The sequence below is a fragment of the Capsicum annuum genome, chromosome 4 (assembly GCF_002878395.1).
Source record: "Capsicum annuum cultivar UCD-10X-F1 chromosome 4, UCD10Xv1.1, whole genome shotgun sequence".
In the NCBI taxonomy this organism is placed as follows: domain Eukaryota; kingdom Viridiplantae; phylum Streptophyta; class Magnoliopsida; order Solanales; family Solanaceae; genus Capsicum; species Capsicum annuum.
In genome coordinates this window covers 204,620,543-204,637,416 of record NC_061114.1, presented here as the reverse complement: position 1 = coordinate 204,637,416, position 16,874 = coordinate 204,620,543, and positions in this window count along the sequence as shown.

Here is a 16,874-nt window from a genome sequence, read left to right as displayed (position 1 = left end):
CATGTAGATTAAGTCTAAGGGATTGGAATTCCTTTCAACGGACATATACGGATTCTTAGCATACTTTAATTCCACACAAGTTTGGCACTTTCATTTATTGCACTCAAAGTTTGACAAAACTTCTAAGTTAATCAATTTTTGTAACGTTTTGTAGTTAACATGGCCTAAACGTTCATGCCACAAATCATAAGACTCAAGAAAGTAAGAAGAAATTAAACTTTTATTGATTTCAACATTCATTACATTCATTTTGAATAGGCCCTTATTGAGATAGCCTTTTCCTACATACACTTCTCCTTTACTAAGTATAACTTTTTTGGAAACAAATACACATTTGAATCCGTTCTTGTCTAGAAGTGAAACTAAAATCAAGTTCTTCCGTAACTTCGGAACATACAAGACATTTTTAAGTGTCAACACTTTGCCAGAAGTCATCTTCAAGCATACTTTTCCTGTTCCTTCCACTTTTGCAGTAGCGGAGTTTGCCATGTAGATCTTTTCTTCTACTTGAGCCAGAGCGAACATCGAAAACAACTCCTTGTTAGCACAAACATCGTGGGTGGTACCAGAATCCATCCACCATTCTCAAGGATTTCCCACCAAGTTGCATTCGAAAAGCATAACGCATAGATCATCCATTTCTTTCTTAGACTCATCCAGATTTGCTTGGTCCTTCTTCTTCCCTTTCTTTGGGGCACGACAATCCATAGACTTATGATCAATCTTGTCACGGTTGAAGCACTTTCCCTTGAATTTCTTCTTGGGTTGATTGCTTTCATTTCCAGCTTTCTTTTGCTTTTTAGAGTTGTTTTGATCATCTTCTACAATGTTTGCTCCACTCATTGCAGAAATGTCTCTTGACCTTCTTTCCGCAGCCTTGCTATCTTCTTCAATGCGTAGTCATACAATCAGATCTTCGACTGACATCTCCTTATGTTTGTGTTTCAAATAGTTTTTTGAAGTCTTTCCACATAGGTGGTAGCTTCTCTATTATTGTTACTACTTAAAACGCTTCATTCACAATTAAACCTATAATAAAGTTCATGTGAATACTAAGAACATTTTAAAATTGTTAAAAAATGGTATTTATCAAAAGCATACCTTCCGCTAGGAGATCATAGATGATCACTTGCAGTTCCTGCACTTGGGAAACAACAGACTTGTTATCTATCATTTTGTACTCCAGGAATCTTATAACAAAGAACTTTTTAGTTCCGGCATTCTTCGTCTTGTACTTCCGTTCTAGCGCTCTCCATAACTCTTTTGCAGTCTTGATTCCGCTATACACATTATAAAGGTCATCTTGTAGACCACTCAAGATATAATTCCTGCAAAGGAAATCTGAGTATTTTCAAGCCTTCACAATCACAAAGCGTTTTTTTCAGAGGTTTCCTCGGGTACCTCCAGAGCTTCCTCAATCGTGAACCTTTCAATACACAGAGTTGTAAGGTAGAAAAATATTTTCTACTGCCATCTCTTGAAGCCAATATCCGTAAATTTTTCGGGTTTCTCCGCCGATGCCATAGCTTGCGGAGCATTAGTACGACTCGTCGTGGCAATACTAGTTGCCGCCATAGTCGTTCCAGCATCATACATTTGACTATCAGTCGTCATTTTCCTATCACCACAAGACAATACCTTAAGTATATCGAAATACTTATTAAAAAATTGCAACAACTTTAAACACTTCTTGTTTCTAGTTTAACAATGAAGTTTTTATGACTTCCAATCGTCAACCGAGTGATCTTTAACTTGTGATGAAGATTTTATTTCTTCAAATCACTAGTTAAGTTCAAACGAAGTAGAAAGCTGAAAGCTTTAATCTCCAGAAACCAAGCTATACAGATTCGAAGAAAAAAAAACTTTAGTGGAAAGAAAATTTCACCAAACAAGCAAAAAAAATAAATCTTTTTCTAAAGATTATTTCTTAAGATTGTTGTTTTTAATGTTTCGGGTAGTAGAATCTGCATAAATGCAACAACAACTTCAACACTAGTTCATGTATAAACAAGAACACTTATGAAGTTCCTTAACGCCTTCAATACAAGATTATAAATAATTTAACCAAGAAGTCTGTTAAATTTCAAGAAAAGAGATGAAACAGAATTTTTAAGACGAAGTCCCCCAACTTCACGGAGTGTCCTTAAGGAATAATTTCCCTCACTGTACCCGAGGTTATGGAATCTTCCTCCCAGGATAAAATGGCCTTTAATCCAAACAATAGCGGTACCTCAAATTATTGGATTCAGCGAACTCACTCAATGATTTGATTGATCACACAGAATAGTTTTTGAAGACAAGAAAAGTTTGTATTGTTTCAGAAAAATTTCATCCCAAAACCTGTGGATGAAAGCAGGTTTTTATAGCCATCAGGTGCCTCTTCTGAAAGGTGGCAATGGTTCACTTAAAAGGTGTAACCTTTCTTGAAAATCATATTTGGTCGTCCAAAGAACGCGTCTTTTTCGAACAGGCATACAATTTCATGAATCAGTGTGTCATTTCGTTGAAGGATTGCATCCCTTCCGAAGTATCAATTCGCTTCTGCTCTACATTTCGGAACAGTGTTTCCGCCACTGCATGCATGCATATAAATGGAGGATCAAAAACACAGAAAAAAAAATTTATTGCGTTTTTCCCTTTGGTATTTTCGAATTAAATTTTTGTCAAATAAAATTTGTTCAAAAAGATAAATCTCATCGATCCGAAGCCAAGCGACGACAACGACGGCGCGAGGTACCACCTTGTTCTTGCCTCACTATCCATGTGGAGTAAGTGCTTCTTATTATAACCACTTCAAAGTTTCCTTCTCCCACCAATATGGAAGAATTAGTGAACTTTCCCTTAAAAGAGTACACTTTCTATTTTGGTGTCTCTCTTTCTCTCCACTACTTTTCCTCCATTTTTCATTCACACTTTCCATACATATTGAACCCAACACTTTTTGCCTCTCCTGCGTAGAATGATTCCTTCATGGCAAGCAATAGAGTATAAGAGCACCACCAATCAACTAAATTTACCAAGTTCCATTTTTTTCTTAATCAACTTTTAACCATGGTATATATATGAATCAAGTAACCCTGACACAGTGAAAACACCTGGATACAATTCCCAGATACCCGAACACTACAGAGTACAATCAAATATCACTTTGATCTAAACACAAAGGGATAACACCTTTAGTTCATGAAAAAAAAAAAAGAGTTTCACAAAAAAATAGTAAATAGGCAATATGACAAGAAAACTACGATTTATGACCAAACTACTTGATGTGATTCACTGCGAAAGTAAATCCTAGATGGTTATAGGTTGCATCAGTGTTGAAGGGCTATAAAGTGGTATTTCATATGCCATCTGATCATACATGTCAAATTGCAAAGACGGAATACATATACAGGCCCTGAACTATTTCACTTTTTCCGTATACACACCTCAATTAAAACAGGTACCTATTGAACTCTTTACTCTTTCACAAATGGTTTCAATTGAATCCAATTTGCTGATGTGGCAAAAAATATAAAATGCGTGTAATACACACGCTAATAACGTGGCAAAGTGACGAATTAAATAACGATACGTGGCATTTTAACTTAAAATAATTATTAAAATAATTTTCTAATATAATTAAATCTAATTTTTTTTGTAAACAAAATCATTAATACCCCCCTCCCAAAAAAAAAACTGTACCTACCCGATCCTCCCCCTCCCCCCTTTTCCCTTCCAAACGTTTTTCTCCATTTTTGAGCAAATAGGTTAAAAAAAAAAAAAAATTCTCCATTAGCACTATCATTATTATTAGCCTCCAACACCAACAATTATCATCTCCATCACATTACTAACGAAATGTTAAGCAGTCATAAATTCTTATTCAAATCTCCATTTTTTTTTCACCATTGAAGCACCCCTTGCAGCTGCCTACCCGAGCCTCCTCCTTCCCCCCTCTCTTCCCTTCCAAACACCTCTTTCTCTATTGTTGAGCACACAAAAGTAAAAAAAAAAAAAAAAAAAATTGAATCTTCTTCTTCTTCACTTGTCTCCTAAAAAATTTTTTCTTTTTTTTTCCACCATTGAAGCAACCCCCTCCCCCCTGCAGCTGCCTTGTGAGTGACAATGGTGGTCTAATTGAGGTACAATTCTATGTGTAATTATGTGTGTGGCATCTGTGTATGCATTTTTTGTATGTAAAAAAAATGGCGCAGAATAGTAACGAATTCTTTTTTTTTTTTTGGTTAAACAATAGTGACGAATTCAAAGAGAAGAAGATGATACATTTCTTTTTTCTTTTTATTTTTTTAATATATTTTTTTTATTGGTTGAATTTTTTATGTTTAATTTTTTTGGGATTAATTACGGTCCTCACTCTCCTAATGGAGAGTGTATTACACATGTCACGTCACGTCAGCAATTGTGTTTAATTGAAATGTTTTGTGAAGGAATAAAGGGTGAACCCTGATTTAATTGAGGTGTTTATACGGGAAAAGTGAACTAATTCAGGGCCTATATATGTATTCCGTCAATTGCAAATATACAACATTATTAAAGGGAAAAGTACTAGAAAAGGGAAAAGACCTCCTTCAGCAGATCTTTTAGAATGTTTCCCTACTAGAGCACATTTGACCCTTATGCCAATACCAATATGTAGCCCAGCAAAACCTTCAGGTTTCAGCAAATTCCACCACAAATCACGCCCTCAAGAAAACTAGCACCAGAATTGGTGGGTTTCCAGCCCAATCTAGACCTCCACTTGGGCTAAATCCAAGAATTCAGAAATCATTTCAGCGCTCACTTCACCAAAAGTCACTTGTGCAAGTATTGTGCAGATGTGTTGTTTAAGAGATGAGCTTAATTTTAAAGATTGCTTTGAGTACAAATCTTAAAAACTAGGTAGTGAACCATAAAGATTACAACAACAACATAGACGGTCTAGTCTCACAAGTGGGTTGTGGGGAGGGTAGAGAATACACATACCTTACCTCTACCTTGTCTGGTAAAGAGGTTGTTTCCAAAAGACCCTCAGCTCAAAGCAAGCAAAGCACAACATTTATCAAGACATAAGCAATAACAATACAGTAAGAAAGTAGAGGCATGCAAGACAAGTTGTAATAGATAAATAATAACAATACGAAAACAGTAAGAAAATAAAAATATATAGTAAAAAATACACCGCAAATATTACTAGTACTACTAGTCGGATTGAACCATAAAGATTGAATTTATTAAATTAGTCAGATTAGGTCAAGGTAAGAATAAAGCAGGGTAGGCTCATGCAAGAATTGGTAATCAGTGATGGAAGAAATAGAGAAACTACACAACAAAAAGATGCAAAAGAAGAAAGGCGTAATTAATTGGACTGTAGAAAGATGTAATGCAATTCTTGACATGTTTTGTAACATAAGGTTTGAGTTTCGATGCTTCAGTTCATTTTCAACAACAGCTCATGACATTACTTCCAATAAAGACGATGATGATGATTATGAATTAGAAGAAGAAAATCAAGTAGGTAGAGACATAAATGATGACGAATATGACGAAGAAGCTTCACGAACTATATATTCTCCAAATGTTTCATGGTTTTACGGGATGAACATAAGAAAATAGAGTGATAATAATGATGACGATATTCCTAATTGTGCACCAACAAAAGCTGGTTTCAAGAAACACCGCAACAACAACAACAAGACGGTGAAGAAGAAAAGAAAGGGAAACCAGCAAAAGAAAATAAATATTAGTGATGACAAGATATATGAGTGATCTCAATAATTTTCTGTAGATATAGTAAAGGAGATATGGATTGTGGGTAGTAGGTAGGGTTAGATCAATTAGGTAAAAATCGAAGCTGGTAAAGATAATTAACTTCATATACCAAAAAATGAAGCATTTACATGAAAAATAAATTATAAATTAGCTAAAAGTCGAAGCTGGTAAAAGTAATTAACTCAATATACAAAAAAAAGGAAGCAACTGCACAAAATAAATTCAGAAATTACATAAAAGTCGAAGCTGGTAGAGGTAATTAACTCCATATACAAAATAAATAAATAAAATAATTGCAGAAAAAACTCAAAAATAAAATAGATCTGCGATCACTCACACCAATTGTATTCCAACAAATCAACTCTTCCATTTCATAACAGAAATATACAATCACCAATTCCAAGATAAAAATTAATTCCTAAACACAACCCTAATACCTCCAGATTTCAAATTAGTAACAAACTAATTATTAAACACTACCTTAATACCTTCAGTTTTCAAATTAGAAACAATCTCCTTTTTCACATCCTGTGTTTGCAAACTACTCTCACCCTTACCTTGTAACTACCCTCAAACATTTTGGACATCTCACAAAACGACTTAGCATTTTCTAGAGTTTTTATCACAATTTCGTCACTAATAACGGATAATTACTAGACACCTAGTTGTTGATATAGGTCTTATATATAGTCTTGTATAGATATTGAAAATAGTAGTTATTCAATCAGTAACATACGATCTTTTCCCATCTTCTACTCTCTATCTCTTTATGGTATCAAAGCCTATCTAAACTCCTACGAGTTGATCCTCTCCTTTTTTTTCCTTTTCTGCTTACTCACACAAATGGCCTTTAAGATTTTTGTGACCAATGCCGATGGAATCAACAATGCCATCTTTATTGTTCAATTCAATCCAGTTACCCAACTGCCCATTAAATTAACGGGCAGTCACAATTTCTCCTTGTGGAAAGCTCAAGTTTCAATGCTTATGCGTGGTCACAATCTTTATGGGCATCTCGATGGCTCCATCCCTGCACCCACCTGCACCATCTCTCAGAACAATCAAGACGTTGATAACCCCGAGTTCCTTTCTTGGTATCGTCAAGATCAGTTAATTCAAAATGCTATCTTGGCCTCTGTTGATCCTACGCTTGCTCCCACTATTGTTGTTGCAGTCTCCGCCAAAGCTGCCTGGGATGCTTTGCATACTGCATATGCGAACAAATCTCAAACAAGAATTTTCAGCTTGCGAGATCGATTGGCAAATGAATATAATTTTCTGCATATGAGATTTCCCGCTGCCTTGCGTATCGCCTTCTAGTATGGGGTGAGTTGCTCACTGAATAGGTATGAGACTTCGAATTATTTTCCAGCTGATCCATCTTCAAGAGAAACAAATCTTCCAGCAAATCCTTCTTTAAGAGGAACACATTTTCCAACCAATCCTTCTGTAAGAGAAACACTTTTTTCAGCAGGTCCTTCAAGAGAGAAATGCATAAACACCTCTTCCAGCCGATCCTTATTCAAAAGAAACACCTTTTCCAACAGATCCTTCTTCAGAAGAAACATTTTTTCAGTTTCAGTCGATTTTTCTTTAAGAGAAACACTTTTTCCAGTAAATTATTCTTCAAGAGAAACACCTTTTCCAGTAAATCATTCTTTAAGAGCAACACCTTTTCTTCTTCAAGAGAGACTTTTTTTAGCAGATCCTTCTTCAAAAGAGATACCTTTTTCTGCAGATACTTCTTCAAAAGACCTTTTTTAGTCAATCCTTCTTCAAGAGAAACACCTTTTCCAGCCGATCATTCTTCAAGAGAAATACATTTTCCAATAGATCCTTCTTCAAGAGAAACACCTTTTCCAGTAAATCCTTCTGCAAGAGAATCACCTTTTCCAACAAAGGTGTCTCTTGATTCTCTTGATTCTAATATTAAATTGTGCTTTTCCAACATAGACATGAAATCAAAGTATCCAACCCATCAGAGAAAGCACAATTTCATCCAACGATCCGAGTGGGGTAAAAACTTACGGGCACCCGGTGTATACACCAAATTAATATTTTTTACCATGGTTATGTAATTAAATTAAGTGAAATACATATTGATTAATCATGGTTAAGTAACATAACTTTAAATTCAAACACATGGCATGCGTATATTGGTTTGGTGTATACACCAAATGTGTGTGTAAGTTTTTACGTCAATAATTTAATATTAATATTTTTTAAAATCATCAATGCATTTTATAGATTGAAAAAATTATTTATTAAGTGATTAAAATTAAAACTTTAAATCGTAGTTTTTTGCAAGACATATTAAAATAATTTCTCTTTATATAATAAATTTAACAGTAAACGTTCATTAATATGTGCCTTTATGATTTTTAATATTCAAAATATTTTTTATTTAAAATTAGTCAATATGAATTATCCCAAAAGAAATTGATAAAAATCTATTTTAATCAAAACAATCCTCAAAATAAAGCAATTTGAAAAATAATTTACTATTATTGGCATATTTTATCAGAAACGAACAAAACATGTTTCTTCATTTTAGTTAAACAAATACTATATACTAACTTCTACTAAGAAAAAAATATGCGACAATGCAGTAATAAAGGAAATCATGCCATTAGCCCAAGTTTTTTTGCTATCGAACCAGACTAATCCTTTGTAATTATTGTAATTATCTTTTTAATGCATCTCCATCTCTTATTTACCAAAAAAAAAAAAAGGAAATCATGCCATCAAAATATGCAACAACAAATATATTTATGCATAAAAAATATTTCAGCTCGTTAGTTATTTTTCGTTTCATTTGTGAAGGACCTAAGTCTACAAAATCTTCATCTATTGATTTCACAATCTCATATGAATCAGGAGGTTGATTCTTCCTCATTACATGTCAATTTTTGTTGGAATTATCATTACCTTAAAATGCTTGTTTTGTTACAACGCAAGGCTCATTTATTTTTTAAAATACATCCCGATTTACACACACATGAAGTCATACTCATCCTTTTAACTCTTTTTATTTTATATCATACACATCAAATCAGTTACATCGTAAATCCTATGTTGGCTAGAACCAGGAAAGCTTGCACTGAGCAGAAAATTTAGGAAGCAGGGGCGTTTTGATCTCGTTATTAGAAGAGTTGCAATTTCATACCTACAACGCCAAGAATTCAATTGGACTGTCCAATATTACTTCACCTTGGTGTGTCAAATTTTCACTCTTGTAATCTTAACTTCCTCCGAAAGAAGAATTGAATGCCGGGGTGTGTCAAGGATAAAATTAGCAACGTATTTTCTTTAGGACTCCAAAATATTGAGGCCCCAAAAGTTTTTAACAGTGAATTTAGTTATTTTATTTCAATTAAAATAATATTGAAGATCGTATAAAAAAAGGTCGAAATTTTGTATTAAAAGAAAAAACTCTTTATATTTTACTAAAAATATTTTGGAAATTTCAATTAAATAACTTAAATTTGTAAGTTAATAGATTAAGTTCTTACAACAGAATACAAGGTAATGTATTGCAGTCACCTCACTACTGTCTTATTAATTAGAATTACTCTTTAGTTTTATATTATTACGTGAGTTTAACAAAAAAATTGTCACTGTTAACCTCATTCATTACGTACGTAATTCAAAAAGAGTTTTAGAACCACATTAGTGTCTTCAAATATTTTTTTATCAACACTTCATTCTAATTAAACTAATTTTACTTTCATAACAGCCTTCTTTGAATCTCAATTGTTGAATATGGCAAATCCATATCCCTCTATAGCCTCATGAAGTGAGTCATTAACACTTGAATTGATTTTTTAATTGAAAATCTGATGATGAATGAACAGTAACCGTTGAACAAATGTATGCTTTAGAAAACTAAACTATCAGATCACTAGGCATACCTGAAAACAATTGCATAGTTTGGTAAGAACTATAGGAATAAATTTAAAACAAATTAATAACACATCGATGAAGAAACACAAAAATTAACAACTAGTAGATTTTATAAGAATTTTAGTAGCTTCAAATACCTGAATATAACCGCTCCTCGTTCTAACCTTTACATTTCAGAACACAAAAATTAGTAAATTTTATAACCAACTTCTAATATTTTTTTTCCATTGTCGAATAGAACAAAATCATATCCCACCACAGCCCCTAACTACTGCTTTCAAATTTTCTTCTCCTTCAATTACTTTGACTTGCTATTTCAGAAAAACAATAAGCATGCTAATAGTGTTGGCAAATGAATGGATCGAACTATATATGTACGGGTCGAATCTTATATGAGTGAGCTTATATATCCTTTGATTTGTTTGAACTCTTTTTCAGATAATCTATAACGAGATTAATGAATTGAAGCAACGAATGAACTATTTAAAAATTCAATATTTTTTATTAAAATTAAATATTTATATTAAAAAGCCTATTGAATATATAATAATATTTAGTTTGAAATCAATTTACTGATTGCATTTTATTATATAGTCACTTTTTAATAAAAATCATAAATTTAATATAATTTATACTATGAATCTTTTTGTTTTTGAAAAAATTGAGTAAATGAATTGTGTTTTTCTCTTAAAAAAAGATGAGAAAGAAGTGAATAGTGTTTTTGTCTTAAAAAAAGAATAAGAAAGAAGAGAGGTAAGAATGAGAAAGAAGTGATTAGTGTTTTTGTCTTAAAAAAGAATGAGAAAGAATGGAGCAGTATGAAGGAAAACAGGTGAGAAAATGTATGTATTCACCAAGGTTCCAACTTGGACAAAAAGGATAAATTTGAAAATCTTTGACCACCATGCTACATATTTAGTTTGTACTAGGGGAGTCAGCCTTTTATAAGTATCTCAAAAACAAAAATTATAATCTTATATACACAACATATGTTTTTGACGAGAACCCCTTAGCTCAACGTAGATCCGCCCCTGTTGACCAACAAACGACTATGAAACTTTTGAAATTTGATTAATGTATTCACTTGAAGAAGAGTCTTCACAACAATGACTTTCTGCTTAGAAATCCACCTATCAATAATACTCATGTTTTTGAGTTTATTTTTATTTGGAGGATTGAAAGCAACCCAATTCGATATATTTGCATAACGTCTGAGACGTGTTGTGAATTTGCTGTTAAATCCAGCCAGAAATTTGCTTTTTTGATTGAAGATATGATGATGAATTTTGAACAATAATTCTTTTATAGGCTCGCCTTTTAGGAAACAGTTGAAACTTTTTTCTTTTCAATTTGATCTTTTCACGCAGATTGTCAACGGCATCAAATCTAACCCTCCACAGAAAACATAATTTAATCCAACGGTGTAAACTAAAATTGGCTAAATATTCTAGTATTGCCAGCATGACATATATATCAGTCATCCATAGAAAACACACTTTACTTTAATTCGACAGTGCAGATTTAACCAATATAATTGGTTTATTTTTTCAAGCCAATTAATTGAAAAATAAGCAATATTCAATATTTAATATTTTTTAATTATCCATATATTTTTACTGATTGAAAAATTACTAATTAATTGATCAAAATTAGAAACTTAATTCGGAGCTTTTTTACAACATATATTAAAAAAGAAATTCTTTATATAATCCATTTGATAATAAATGTTCATTACTTCTTTTTATGTTATTTAACATTCAAAATTATTTTTTCGAAAATATTAGTCAAACATAATTTTTTTTTACAAAGTAATTTTCAAATGAATTAGCAAAAAATAAACTTCAATGTTTTTTAAAAATATTACCTTTATTTTGAAATTTTATTTTAATAAAAAAAATTCTCAAAATAAGCAATCTGAAAAATAATATACATATTATTAACACAAAAAAAAAATTCCCATTTCTTTTTTAATATTTTGCTAATCTAGGACTCCAGATTATTTTTATGAATTATTTTATCATAAACGGGGAAAAGGGACAAAACATGTTTCATTATTTTATTACAACATGAGAAATCTTCACTATTGCTAAATAATATATACTAACTTCTACTAAATCTTCAAATTATTTCATCAACGATATGAAAAATAATTCAAGTTTCAAAAGTCAAAAATCGAACATTAGCAATGATAGCAGCAAACGAACATTCTCTTATGCTTTCAGATATGGCGAGCTTCACATAATCTTGTACAGTAAAAAGGATTGATTTCGTAATAAGATGATCTCCGATTAATATAGTGAGTAAGATTTGGGTGATCGATTTTTCATGAATATGTAACCCTATTCACTAAATTTTAGTGCGACTGAGATTACATTATGTAGATACTGTGTAGGTAAGGCGTCGATCGACACTAGAAACAGCGACAACAGCACGAGAAGTTAACGACTAGGCGTATTGCAACCTAAGGATCACCAGACAACTCTTTCGCTCTATAGGGATCGGGGAGGGGGCGGAAATTCATCTTGGAGGAGGGTTGTTTATCTGGGAGACTGATCCTGTCAGAATAAACTGCTACCTATTATAGCACCGACAATAGAAGTCAAGTATATATACGACGATCTTTGTGCGTGAGTAGCCAGGAGGAAAAAAAGCAGTGGATGATAATAAAATAGAGTATCACGTCTGGACAAGCAGAACGGACAAGCGAAATGTGTCTTAACATGGAGTAGGGAATAGTCCTCGTCTCATGTAAGATAACTAAATACACCTCGAGGTGTTGCCGAGGAACTGAGGGTCCTTCTCGAGCACATGATCGGTCATTGAGAGATAGAACTAGCCTATTCGTTATAGAAAATCAACATTAAGGGCCAAATTGAGCTTACCTATGGCATCTGACTTCCTCGTGCACATTTGAGTACGAAAGGCTCTCTTTGGTCGGATGGTTAATTAGGACACCCTATCTATAAAGATAAAGAAGGGAGTGAACTTTTTATATGTCGTATGCCTACTTTTTCTAAAACATTTTGATCATTTTGATGGATGGCAAAAGTTCATTAGAATTTTATAGAAATATGACATAGCTTCATCACCAAATTTCTGAAATTCTTGTCTGCTTTCAGAGTGGTATGAGACAAAGACTTTGAAAGGATGATCCTTCTTTCCTTTTCTAGCAATACGAATACATTTAGGAAATTATAGTTCTATAAGACCATAATGAATATTTTCAAAAAAAAAGTGAAATGAAGTGTCGCTTCGAGAAAGTGAGCGTTTCTTTCGTGGGAGCAACTGCTCATTTTTATATAGAACTGGATAATAAAAAATGTGCCTCTATTTTTTTTTAATCGAGCGGAATGATATGCTGAAATAGGTGCTAGTTTTAAAATGTTATGGGTTCTTTATTTCAAGTTTTTCTTGATACAATAAGTTGGGTGCAAATTCAGTTGGCACTTAATCATGTTCGGCCTTGGTTTTTGATTCGTGAATGATTCTAATTATCAATTTTGCACCCTCATTCATTGTTTTTTAATACAATTGGAGTTCAAATTAGTATTTGTTTTAAGTTATTTATGGTAACTTTAGATTGGTATATGTGTCAAATGCGATAATTTTAGTCTGTCTCATTTGATTAGCTTAACATTTGTTTTGACTTAATATGTTTTTGAAACAATCAATGATGGACCTTGCTCTAATTTTATGTAGCTATTCATGGTAAATTTGACTCACTTTTATACCTAATTGAAAATTATTTGTGGTTGATTTGTGTGAAGTTTGATTTGAAATAGGGTGACGATTTTATTACTTGTATATTTTTTGTAAATTCCAGTCATTTGAGGCCTTTAATATTATTTGTCCCTCTTTAATTTAAAAATATTTAAATTTCTTTTTTTACTTACATATGGTAAATTTGATTTTTTTTATTCCAAATTGATTCAGCCATCTTCTTAAGGAAAAAGATTTCTTTAATTAATTTCTCTAAATATTCCTTTCCTTTAATTCTCCTATTTGATTTTTCTGAATGTTCTCTTCCATTTAATCATATATCACTCTATGCCTATATAAACAACTTTTTCTCTTCATTTCAAAAGGGACCTTTGATCATCCTCTCCTAATCTCTCATATACTAAAGAAAAAGACTTTTTCATCTCCTACTCTCCAAAATTATATGTTCTCTCCAAAATTATATGTTCTGGTATTGCCTTTCAACTTATTATTGGCTTGATTTTCTGGCTTGAACTACAATACTTTTATTGGGACGGTACGATTTGCTTGGTTGTGCTTCTTTCAAATTTCTTGTTACCTCACTTAATTCGTATATTTTCGAACTCATACAATTAATTTAATCCACATCTATGAATTTGAGTATTTGTGTTATTTTTTTTTGTTTGACTAGTAAATTAAAAATGCTTGTATGGGCTTTGCGTTAGTTGTTTACTTGCATGTTGATCATGTCTTGTTTGAGGTCTTTGAACATTTTGTGTCACTTCGTACGAATTGTTCAGAATAGTTTGCTTCTGTGTTTGGTGTATCCTTTCATGTTCAACAGATTTGAAAACCATTTTGTTGAAAAAATCGTTCGGGATATGGAATAAGGTAATCATTATTTTATTTATTTTTTTAGTCTAAATTACTATTTATTCAGTTTGTAATAACTATTGTATAAATCTCTACTATGTAACAATAAAATTGTGGGGACTGTTTATGGGAGTTGAAAAATTATCTACTACGTGTCTCCTTTCTAATCTTTGATTCTCGGCTTTTTACTTTTTTCTATTTATGCAGACAGTTATTTTAAAAATACATCAATTGTTTAATTCTTCTTCCAAAACATTATTTAATTCTTTTCTATAAGTTGAATTGAACAATATCTTTTAAACTTATTAACTACATAAATATTATCTCCTAACTTATAGTTAGCGGAAAAGTAAATGAAATTACGAGGTCTAATTCTCATTTTTTTAAATTAAGCTGACGCATCCCTGGAAGTATCACTCACCAAAGTTTTAAAAATGGAGATTGTGTGTGTCTATAATAAACATTCTTATGTGTTTTATATCTTGAAAGGAAAAAGACATCGTTTCCACCCCAAATTATATCCGAAAAGTCGAAGTCACACCTAAACTATATTAGTGACCTATTACACACATAAACTATAAAAAAGTGAAACTATTTACACCCTAGATCTGACGTGGAAATAAAATTAAATTAAAAGAAAAAAAAGGCGCATCTAAAGCCAAAATTATTCTTTAAAACCCCCACCCCAACATCCAGCCCCACACAGATTCTCTCCTTCAACCCCATTTTTTATTTTTTTTCTATTTCTCTTTCAATCTTCTTTCTTCTTCATTTTTTTTTTTCAATTCACAACCACTGCTCCTTGTGGTTGACGAAAATGATTTTTCCATAGTAGTTTTTGAAGAGAAAAAGAGAAGTTGAATCGGAGTGTTGAAGTGATAAGAAGGTTCATCGAACGCAGTCGAACTATTGCTTTCTAAATTCAATTCATCTTATTGATGTACTTTCAAATTAATCTGTTCTTGTACTTTTAAAATTCTTTACTCATCTTGTTGAAAATCATTAAAATTTAAAAAAAAAAAGTCGATCAAAATTTTTTTTTGATGAGACTTGTAAAGATTGGAGAAAACTTATTGGAGAAAAAGAAGAAGAATATGACATTGAATTTGAATGAAGTTGTTGTTTGGGTGTGTTGATTTTATATCAAAAATGGAAGGAGAAGATGGCATTATGGTCGTTGGGAAATTGAAGAAAAAGAAGAAGAAGATGACATTGAATTTGAATGTAGTTGTTGCTTGGGTGTATTGATTTTATATCATCTTCTCGTTAAGAATATGATCCCGTTAATTTTTTTTTCTTTTTGATAATTGAAGAAAAAGAAGAAGATGGTTTTGGACAATGAAGAATTTATTGAAGAAAAAAAAGAAGAAGAAGAAGAAGAAGGTTTTGGACATTGAATAATACCTGCACTTCCATGGTTTTGGACATTGAAGAAAAAAACATAATTATTTAAATAAAAAAAAATTATGAAGAAGAAAGAAAGAAAGAAAGAAAAAGGATTTAAATTAAAAAGAAGAAATAAAAAAGAAGAATTTATGAAAATAATAAATTTATTATTTTTTCGAATGATGCTGACGTGGCGGAGATGTGGTGCTGATGTGGCGCTGACGCGGCAGCGCGTGTAAAACACCACACCACATGCAAGTGGTGTAATGCCTGACAGGGTGTAAAAAGTATCACTTTTTTTATAGTTAAGGTGTGTAATAGGTCACTAGTATAGTTTAGGTGTCGCTTAGACTTTTTGGTTATAGTTTGGGGTGGAAACGATGCCTTTTTCCTATCTTGAAACTCAAAATTTTTACTTGCCTTTAAAAAGAAATTATAATATTATTATTTTAACTTAAAACCGACCTCCATATCAAAACTATTGCTAAGGTGAAAGAGCACGATTAATGATATCGTGGCATCATTCCTACAAAAGCGACAAAAAAACTTTCCTCAAAATTTTTTTATTTAAATTAAAAGGTTCACTTCATTAAATTAATTTTATTACTATGTTTTGGGAGTAATTTAGGTCTTTTTATTTTAATAAATTTCATTATATTGATTGTGTCACTTCTCTCTTCTTGCTTATTTGATTTATATTTTTCTTTTTTTTATTTATCACCTAAATAATTGATGGCTAAGAATACTACGTTAATGTCTTATTTATTTGTAATTGTCATCACTTAGTAATGTTAAGTTAATAAATAAGCGACCTTTGTTGATCACGTAGAATTTTCATATAATATATGAATTCGACCGAAAATCACATTTGTGTACCTTGAAAGGTGCCTAACACCTTCTTTCAAGGTAATTTGAACTCTTACCCAATTTCTGGTGATGTAAACTAATTAATTAGTTCGTAATTAGCCTATAATGGTACCCTAACGCACCTTAATTCGTTAGGTGGCGACTCTTCACTCGTAACCACCCTAAAAAGAGTTGTAACGTCGAACTTTGCTTTTCGCAAAAAAAAAGTGCGCGACAGCATGGTGACTCTGTTGGGTATACTTAGGTTCTAACCATTGCAAATTTTTATTTATGTGGAATTCTATTCTTTTTTTATTTATTTGAACTTTATTTATTTTTTATGTTTGTGTTTCTCCTATTCCTTTCCCCCTGTTATTATTCGTTTTTACATCATGATTTGCCTTTTCTATATAATA